This window comes from Cannabis sativa, chromosome 8 (genome assembly GCF_029168945.1).
Source record: "Cannabis sativa cultivar Pink pepper isolate KNU-18-1 chromosome 8, ASM2916894v1, whole genome shotgun sequence".
NCBI classification, from domain to species: domain Eukaryota; kingdom Viridiplantae; phylum Streptophyta; class Magnoliopsida; order Rosales; family Cannabaceae; genus Cannabis; species Cannabis sativa.
Genome location: NC_083608.1, coordinates 23501811 through 23512058, shown reverse-complemented (window position 1 = coordinate 23512058; position 10248 = coordinate 23501811).

Here is a 10248-nt window from a genome sequence, read left to right as displayed (position 1 = left end):
CCTAAATAATGGGTCTCAATTCTTATGTTCTTTTGTGAAATGACATAATGTTGCTTTGATCACAGAAGAGTGTGATTTTGTTGGAAAGTTTTTGTTTTTCTGTCACCCATTTTGAGAAAATCAGTGCCAATTTTGATTATTTTCAGAAGAAATAAATAAAAAGAAATAAGGTTAAGGAGGAATGCTGGGTAAAATTTAACCAAACTAAACATTAATCAATGTGAGCCAAGATGACTGACCAAAAAAAAAAATTAGAGCCAAGATCACAAGTAAAATAGAGAGAACTGTTCTACTTAGTGCTAGCATAGAATTTCTTGAAATTGTGCAAGAAGTTATGATCCAAGTTTGATTTTGTGGAGAAGGAAAATTAGCAGAGAAAGCCAAAATATTAGTTTTAAATAAAACAAAAATGAAAATAGCATGTCTTTCATTGTATCGTAGAAAAAAGAGGCTTTTGCAAGATGCTAAAAGACATCAAATGCAGGCCTCAAAATTTAGGAAACATTTTGGATTGAATTTGCATATGGTGAGTTTGGTAGGGTCTCAATTGTCCTTTTATCATATACAATTCTTGCACACATCGATTGTGATTGTATCTTTGTCTCACCACCACAAGCACCACGTTATCCGTGCAATACAACCCTCCACCTTTGGTCAATGATAAAATGATATGCCTTATTTATCTATGTATTAATAGTATTTTCATTTTTATATTCTTTTCCATGTCAACAAACATTTGTTTTCTTATATCATTTTATTTATAATGAGATAGTAATTACATTATAAAATCTAACTAAACGTAAGAATATACTAATTACCTTAAATTTTTTTTTTTTCCCCTTCCTTCAAACTTAGTTTTTGAACTTGGTTTCCGCTTTTATAATTTCTATTTCATACTTTACAAGTTTAATTAGTTATTTACTTATTTTTTTAAGAAATAAGATGTATAAATTGTTAGGTCAATCAAATATATAGGCATAACAAGCTTATTATGAATATAAACCATATCAAATTGTGTACCTTCAACTATAAGTGGACCCAATTCACACTTAGGGTGGGCTAAAGCCCACACTATAATTCTACAAAGAAAGTTTTTACAAAAATACTATATTTGAGCAAAATTTTACAATTTTACTGCTACATGGACTTTTTTATAAAAATACTGTCCTTTTATAAAACAACCGTAAAACAAAAAAAATAGAACAATGAAAAAACAATAATAGAACAATCGAGAAAACTTAACACAGTATACGGTATAAAACTTACACAGTATTTTTGAAAAAAATACAATATTTTTGAAGAAAAAAAATTTGTGCCAAAGTAAAAAAGAAAAAAAGAATTGAAATATTTCAGTATGTTGTGTAAAAATACCCCTCCCCCCCCCCCTCCCAAAAAAAAAATATTGTATCTTACTTTTTAATTAAAAAAATATTTTAACTAATAAAATGACTATTTTAATATTATAATAAATAATTTCTTATTAAGGATTTTGACATGCTTTAGTCTAAAAATAAGTAATATTTTTAAGAGATAAAATGAAATAATTAGTTTACAATAGTTTGAATATTTAAGGAATAATGGATATTAAAAGGAAAATTTTATTTATGTTTGATTTTAAAAGGGTAAAGGTAAGGAATAGACATCCTAAGAAGGTTATGAAGTAGAATGCTATTAGGGGTGTTCACAAAGTATCTGATCCAATCCAATCTGCACGATCCAATCCAATCCAATCCGCAAAATGCGGATATCCGCACTTGTGCGGATTGGATTGGATTGAAAAATCTAAAATCCGCACTTGTGCAGATTGGATGTTGTTTGACCTCAAAAAGTAACCGATCCAATCCAATCCGCACGTAATTATATATATATATATATTTTTAAAAAAAATTATAATATGTAATATATATTAATTAAAAAAAACACAAACTTCTAATTTCTTAATCTTTTTTAGTAATATATTGAGTTGGTGGATTTTATTTATTTTTGTAATAAAAAACTCAAGAAACATAATTCTTATTCACATAGACACATACACATAAAGTTTAAATATATATATATATATACTAGCTTATTTATTTTAGTAATTAGATACATATATATTTTAGTGTAAATCTAAAGATAAGTATATATATATTGATATATATATGTATATTGGTTTAATTTGTATATAAATAGAGATGGAAATAGATTATTATTGGAGATTAAGAAACAATAGTCTTTTTCTAATTTTTTTTCTATGAAATATTAAATAATTTATTATTAAAAAAATAACCGATCCAAAATAACCGATCCAATCCGCACTATTGCGGATTGGATTGGATTGGATTTAAACTCTTATGGGGATCGGATTGGATCCAAAATATGAAATCCGCACTTAGTGCGGATTGGATCGGATGAATACCCCTAAATGCTATAATTTAGTTGTTACTAGCCAAAGGGCAATTCCTTTGGCTAGTTCTAGTATTTTATAGGGAGATCTAGTTGCTTAGTCTTGGTGTTTGGTTGATTCTCTTCAGTTTGATAGTTTTTTAATTAAAATTTTATTCTGTTTTTTTTTTTTTTCAGGTGGAACTTCAGTATTTTAATGAGTTAGGAGCGTTGTTTGAAGATGTTATAACTTTATTGTCTAAATTTTTGGGGGCAGTTTTGTCCCATGGGGCTCGCTTTAAGATTTTAGCGGCCCATGGTTGGCAAAGCATGCTCTGCGGTTAGACGATGAGCTATCCTGGTTCGAGGAGGTTCCAGCGCCGGTGGCGGACGTGGGCGTCGTAAATTCATGAGTGATTCTAATCACTTTGTCAAAAAAAAAATGTTTACAATAGTTTCGTATACCTATTTTATTGTTTACCCTAGCTCTATCATTCTTTCCCTCACTTCTCTGTATGTTACATACTTAATTTTTCTCTCTTTATCAAGTTTTTCGAAAAATGAATTAAAAATAGATTGAGCTAAAGAAAATGTAATTAGAAATAAAGAAGACATATTTTTAAGTGGTTAGAGTGTTAAAGAACCTTAATCCACGAGTCAATATATTTAAACTATTTGGCTATAGAGTATTTTACACAAAAGAGTTCTTGCCAAACTTTTTAACTAGGGTTTGTAGCCAAAAATCGTAAACTTTTGCATGAAGGGTTAGGGCAATATTTATAGGCCAAAGTTGGGTTTTCGAGTAAATCCGAATCGTTAGGGTTTGCATGTAAAAGTAAGTCCATTGATGGGGGTAAAATACATTATAATATTGACTTTGGGCCGAGTAAGTGAGGTCAAATTCGAGGGGTAACCTTCATCCGTATGAGACCGTACCATTTGATGGTGACAGGTGGGCATGCAACGTCGACCGTGCATAGTGAATGCCAGAGTAGTTTACGTTGGATAAAAGGTAGTTTGTGTTTTTGTTGTGCACCTTTCAAGGCCTGACACAGGGGACAAACCTCTGATTCTTTGGGATTTGGTGTCAGAAGCGTGCCATGTCGGATTGGTCCTGAACAGTCAACGCTCCACAACTCTGTTGGGTTTTATGCCCTAAATAAAACTCTTTACAATCTGATTAGTTATCAATATAAGAAATTTGAAGTGATTGATGTTTGCATGAATTTTACATGCTAATGGTTTAACATGTTTAATATGTTTATTACATTCATACACACAAAATCAGTTAAATCCAGATCATATGTTTATTCACAATTACAGTATCGTCAACACAGTGGAATGTGATTGTGATCATATGAATCAAAAGTTTTGGTCCCTGTTTCATCAGTGTTATTGGATTTACACTAATGTGATAATCAGCGATGATGTGTACTTACACTTGGAGTAAGTGTTATGTTCTTTCCAGGACATTAGTAAAGTATACTAGTTTCGAATGTATGGAGTATACATTGGACTGGACCGATATTGCAACTAAGTTAAGATATTACAAACTTACCGTTATACATATCTTTCCAAGTCAATATCAGTAGTTGATCTTAAGATTAAAAGAATCTAAATCCTGATATGCTTGGGCTCAACTCGGTGAGTCTTATTCATGTTCTTAGATTTATTAGTTAAGCCTACTTTCGGGTCAGGGTGATACGTATATTTCGAGGACATGATAGTATGATTGAGTGGGAGTGCTGAACATAAATATGGAATCTATAGCTTCTACTGGTGTATAGAAGTCAAGTGATGATTCCCTTCGAGCTTAGCAAATAGAAGTAAATGGATGAGCTCTTGTTTAACTGACTAATTATTAGATCACTAAATACCATTTACAGGTAGCTAAGTGTTTTAAGGGGCAAAATACATTGAGGGGTGAGAACGGTAAAGAAATCCCATCTCGATGTAGATCATCTATATAGAGGATCTTTAAATCACAATAAGATTATAACAATGGTTAAATGAGATAGTATATTGGTATCGTGAAACATACAATATGCTCTATATAAGTCTGAGAGTGCAATTCTAAGTTCTAAGAGTGGATTCAACGAAGAATTAATAAGTAGGAATTTACTTGGTAAATTTGGTTCACTTATTGGAAGCTCAGCATATAGATCCATGGTCCCCATTCTAGTTGAGAACATTCTGCTTGTAAGACTCATTAATTGATTCGTGATTGATCAATTATAATTCTAAAGTTAGACTATGTCTAATTTTATGAATTTTCACTAAGCAGGGGTGAAATTGTAAGGAAAAGAGTTTTCTGGGTTTATTTATTTATTAATAGACTTTATATGTCTAATTAATAATTAAATTAAATGACAATATTATTTAATAATCTATTTTAGTTATTAAATAATTAGTTTTGGCATTTAAAAGGTTAGAATTGGAAAATTGGCATTTTTGAGAAAATAGAGATAAAATTTGATAAAATTGCAAAATTAAGTGAGGCCCATTACAACACCTAGGCCGGCCACTTAATTAGCTTTTTCAAATTATTATTTTCATTATTTTAATGCCAAATAAATCCTAACCTAAACCTAGTAGTTGCCTATAAATAGAAAGTGATGGCTCAGTCAAAACACAAGTTTTCAACAAGCCTTTCTGACAGAAATTTCTCTCTTCAGAAAAACTGAGCCTTCCTCACTCTCTACCTTGGCCGAAATACCTCTCTCTCTTTTCCCTTCATCTTTTTCGTGACCCTAGTGAAAGAGTAAGTGCCCACACACAGCAAGCAGTAACTCAATCATAGATTGGAAGACTGTGAAGGATCAAAGCTTGAAGAAGAAGGAGATTCGGGCTCAGATCTTGATTATACTCTGCTACTGAAAGGAATCAAGGGTTAGAGATCTTGAGTGGAAGGAGACATTAATTCCGCTGCATCAATATAAGGTTTTCTTAACTTTATATGTGTTTATTTTATCGTTTTAGAAAGTTCATATTTAGGATGTTTAAACAACATACTTGTGAGTAGATCTAAGATCCTGGTAAAATAATTCCCAACAACTGGCCTCAGAGCCAGTGTAATTGATTTACTTACATGTAATTTGGACTTTAAAACGATTGTTTGTATGTTCTTTGGATGGTATCATGTTGTATTGAGTGTTATTTGATGATTGATTGATGTTTGTGAAATTTTCGTGAAAAATAATTGTGATTTCGTTTCTTGAATTATTTTTATTGGATAGTATGGAAAAAATTAAGCAAGTTAGCCTTTTACAGAACTCAATTTGGATTTTATTTGAATTAGTTATGATTTTTTGAAGATTTGACAAAATCGGGGCTGTGCTGATATTTTCCTGCGATCGCAGAATTATCCGTACAGTTTCGAATTTTTTCTTTTTTTCTTCAATTTTTCATACTTTTTCATGGAATTAACTTCCAATTTTTTGTATGGTTTTGTATATATACTATTACTATTCCTAATTCAATTCTAATTATCATTTTGAATTAATTTAATTTTTTTTTAATTTAATTCAAGATATTAGTGTAATTTGAATTTGAATAGAATTAGTATTTATCTTTTTGCTTAAAAATCTATCTTATTTTTAAATTTGATTATATTTTTTTTTAAATTTAAGGTCAGATTTTATAAGATATTTATAATATCTTTGAAGATATTTATAATATCTTTGAAGATATTTATAATATCTTTTAAGATATTTTAAAAATATCTTATCTTTTAAGATATTTTAATAATATCTTATCTTTTAAGATTTTTTTTAAAAAATCAAATCTTTTTAGATATTTTGACCTTATTTAAATTTAAATAAGATATTTATAATCATGTAATTTTAAATAGATATAAGATATTTTACTAACTTTTAAATTTTGTTATTTTATTTATTCAAATTAAATTTAAAATCTGAAAAGATATTTCTTTTATCTTTTCTAATTTTTTATTTAATTTTTATTTTTAAAATAACATTTAATATTTAAAAGTAGTTAGTAAATTTTTGAAATGATATTTAGGTTGGTTGAAACCTAATTTTTCAAAATAGTAGGTTTAATTTTAAATATTTATTTTTTAAATAATTTCGAAATTTAAATTTATTTTTTATTTTATTTTCGAAATTAATTAAATTTTTTTTAAATTTTATTTTTCGAAATTAATTAAAATATTTTTTTTATTATTTAATTATTTATTTTTCGAAATTATTTATTTAAAATTAAATAAATCCTACTTCCAACTATCCAGCTAACCTTGTTGCAGGAGTATGTGTTTTTAGCTTGTGTGTAAGTTTTAAAAACCTATTATTACTTGATTGCAAATAGCCATGGTTACTTTTTGCCAGATCTAATGATCTGATGGCTCCCTTGGTCAAGTTAATAATATGTAACAGGTAAATTTTACAATCTTCTTTCATCTGTGTATGACCTAGCAACATGATAGGATCCATCCAAAGTGTGCCTGTGTGAGCCTATATGTTTATTTTATTATATATAGATGCATATAGGTTGTTGCTAAATAAAATGTCACACCATGATAGATTTTATTTAGGTCCATTTAGTTTTTGGACCTATTCAATTAATAACAGTTATTCATTTTAAGGTTAAATTCCTCTCTTTTGGGCCTTGTGTGAGAGTTGGGAGCCATAGAAGTGGGTACGACATACTGAACCCAGCAACCCCTCACATGAACTACCCCAATTGTGAAGGCCCATTTGCCTGATTTGAATAACTGTACTAGGTTAATTATATTAGTTTGACCTAATAAAATTGAATTAGCAACATAATTAACTTTTAAAATATATGAAAATTTATTTTTCATTTTAATATTTTAAAGTTAATTTTAAGAAAAACACTTTTAGTTTAGATATTAATTCTAGACAAACTATTTGTATTTTTCTTGTATTTAATTAAATATAGAATTTTAACTAACTAAGATTCTTTCTGGATCTTATTTAATTAAATATTCCTATTTAAGTTATAAATTAGTTGTATCAACTGATTTTTCTTATCTAACTTAAATTTGAATATTTGATTTAAATTTTAAATCAAGTTGAGGAATCTTAGGCATTAGTTATTAAAGATTCTTAAGATATTTTTTAAGTTAATATCTTTTCAAATATTAACTTGAAATGGAATATCTTAGATATTTTTTGGTTAATATCTTTTCAAATATTAACTTTAAAAGATATCTTCAAATTAAGTGGTTACAACTTAATTTGTGATATTTAATTAAATCTAGATTTGAAATTATTTAAGTTTTAGATTTTTTCTATATAACTTAAATTAGATATTTTTCAAATTTTGAAAAGATACTTAGTCAAATAAGATATTTTCTAGATAGTAATTTCTAGACTACTTATTATTTCTAATATTTAAATAGGAAAATATTATACTTTTGTGAAATTAATTATTTAAATAATTAATTTTGGTACAATTTTACTAAGTATATTTTTCCTAGTATTAAATAGAAATTAATAATTAAACCTTCTCTACACTTAATTATTTATTTCTTGAATTTAATACATTTAATTAACTTGAAAAATCTAAATATCTAAGTTGATTTTCATCATGATACTTAAATATTTATTGATTTTTCATGACACTTAATTAAATAGAAAATTATTTTTAGGTTGAAATTTAATTTTTCAACTTAAATTTAAATAATTTTCAAAATATATATTTTTCTTTATTTTATTAATCAATTTCGAAAATTGCATTTTATTTATGCAATATTTTTGAATTTTTTTATTTTGAAAAATAGATTGAGTTGTAAATTAATTATTTATTTTAATTAATTCTTGGACCAACTACAATCAATGATTTTTTTTTTCATTTAATTGATTAATTTAAAATAAATGAATTTAAAATATATATATATATATATTATTAGAAATTGAATTAACTAGTCAAAAGAAAATCTAGATAGGTGATATTTTTGCTTGAAGTATTTCTTTTCTATTTTTTATTATTTTCGAAAATTGTATATTTTTATATATACTTTAAATTTTCGAACCCAATAAATATATTCTCAAAGAAAATTTCTAAGTTGCTAATTATTTATTTAATTTAGCTTAAATTAATTTCCTTAATATTTATATTTAAGATTATTACTAAGATGGAAATAATTAATTTTATTTCAATCACCATCTAAGTATAATTTTATAAATATTATATTAAATTCTTATTTTTGAATTTTAATTCTTAATTTAGAATTTAATGAGATTTATTTATTAGAATAATAAAGAAAATACATTTTAAACAATGAGCTTTATTATTATTAAGATATTCGATCTCCATTGTGGGTTTTACACCGCGTTTATTTTAGTGAGTAATCCTCCCTAATGGAGGAACGTTCATTAGCAATTTCGCACCGTTTAATCTCGCATGATAAGTGGTTTGTAAGTGTTTTATATGGTATAGATCACCCTAATGGTGGCGACCATATTTGACTTGCAAATTGTGAAACAATGGTAGAAGCTCATGAGATAGAATAGCCTTGACTCTCGCCTAAACGGGACAACGCTGGATTCTGATCTTGATCGAATAAAAGGTTGCTAGAATGTTTAACATTTTAGATGAGCTGACAACTCTATTCAATGGATGGTAGCTTTGACTCTCGCCTAAACGGGACACTGATATCAGTTTGTTGAAAACCTTGGAAATTATTTAGGATTGAATTTTTTAAGTATTTTCTCATATCATTCCTACTTGCTATGTGCTTATAATTTCTGAATTGATTTTGTGTGCTAAACCATTATTTAATTTCTATTTGTTGATTTCTATTATTTTGTAGTATCCTGTTTACCAAAATGAATCCCATGTTATCACTGTTGACTGAAAATAAGCTGAATGGATCTAATAAATGGAATGAGAACATTAATATTGCTCTCATAGGAGAAAGTGCTTTGTTTGTTTTAACTGAGCCGTCACCTGAAGTGCCTGGGGACAATGCATCCAAAGCTGTGAAAGAAAAGTATGAGCGTTGGCAGAAGGCAAATGACAAAGCTCTATACTTTATGCTTTCTAGCATGGTTGACACCCTCAAAACTCGGTTTTCTAAAACTGAGAAGGCTGCTGAAGTTATGACGAAGTTAAATGAGCTATTCGGTAAGGCATCACTTCAGTCACGCTTTGACGCGACTAAGAAGTACATCAATGCACGGATGGAACCTCATCAAAACGTGCGTGATCATGTTCTCCTCATGTCTAGTTATTTCCAAGAAGCCGAGGATCATGGTGCTGAAATGGACAGTGCTACTCAAGTAAGTCTTATCTTGAATAGCCTGACTCCAACATTTCTACCATATACATCAAATTATGTCATGAATAAGAAGGAAATTGACTTTCATGAATTAGTCAATGACCTTCAAACTTATGAAAATTTGATTGGAGGACCCAAGAAGAAAGGGAGTAAACCTCATCCTGGTAATGGTAATGGGACGATAAAACCTGAAGCAAATGTTGCCTCTGCTTCAAAGCCCAAATCGAAGAAGAAGTGGAAGAACACCAAGAAGCGAGCAAAAGCCATGAAAAAAGCTGCTCCTTCTGGTGATGCTACACTTAAAGGAAAGTGTTTCTACTGCAATGAGAAAGGTCATTGGAAACCCCAGTGTCCTAAACTTCTTGCAAAGAAACAAGGTATTTCCATTAATAAACTTTAAGAGTTTAGTGAATTGTTATCCAATTGGATTTATGATTCTGGACTAAACTTTGTTTATTTGTTTTCTTCTTCTTATAGGTCAAGCTACTTGAACTCAGATGAGTTCGATCAGAAAGCTGGACCAAAGGGTAAAATCGTCCAGATGAAGATGAAGCTCTTCAATTTAAATTAATTGTTTTAGTTTAAAGACAATTTGGATTTCAAATTTTAATTAGGGATAT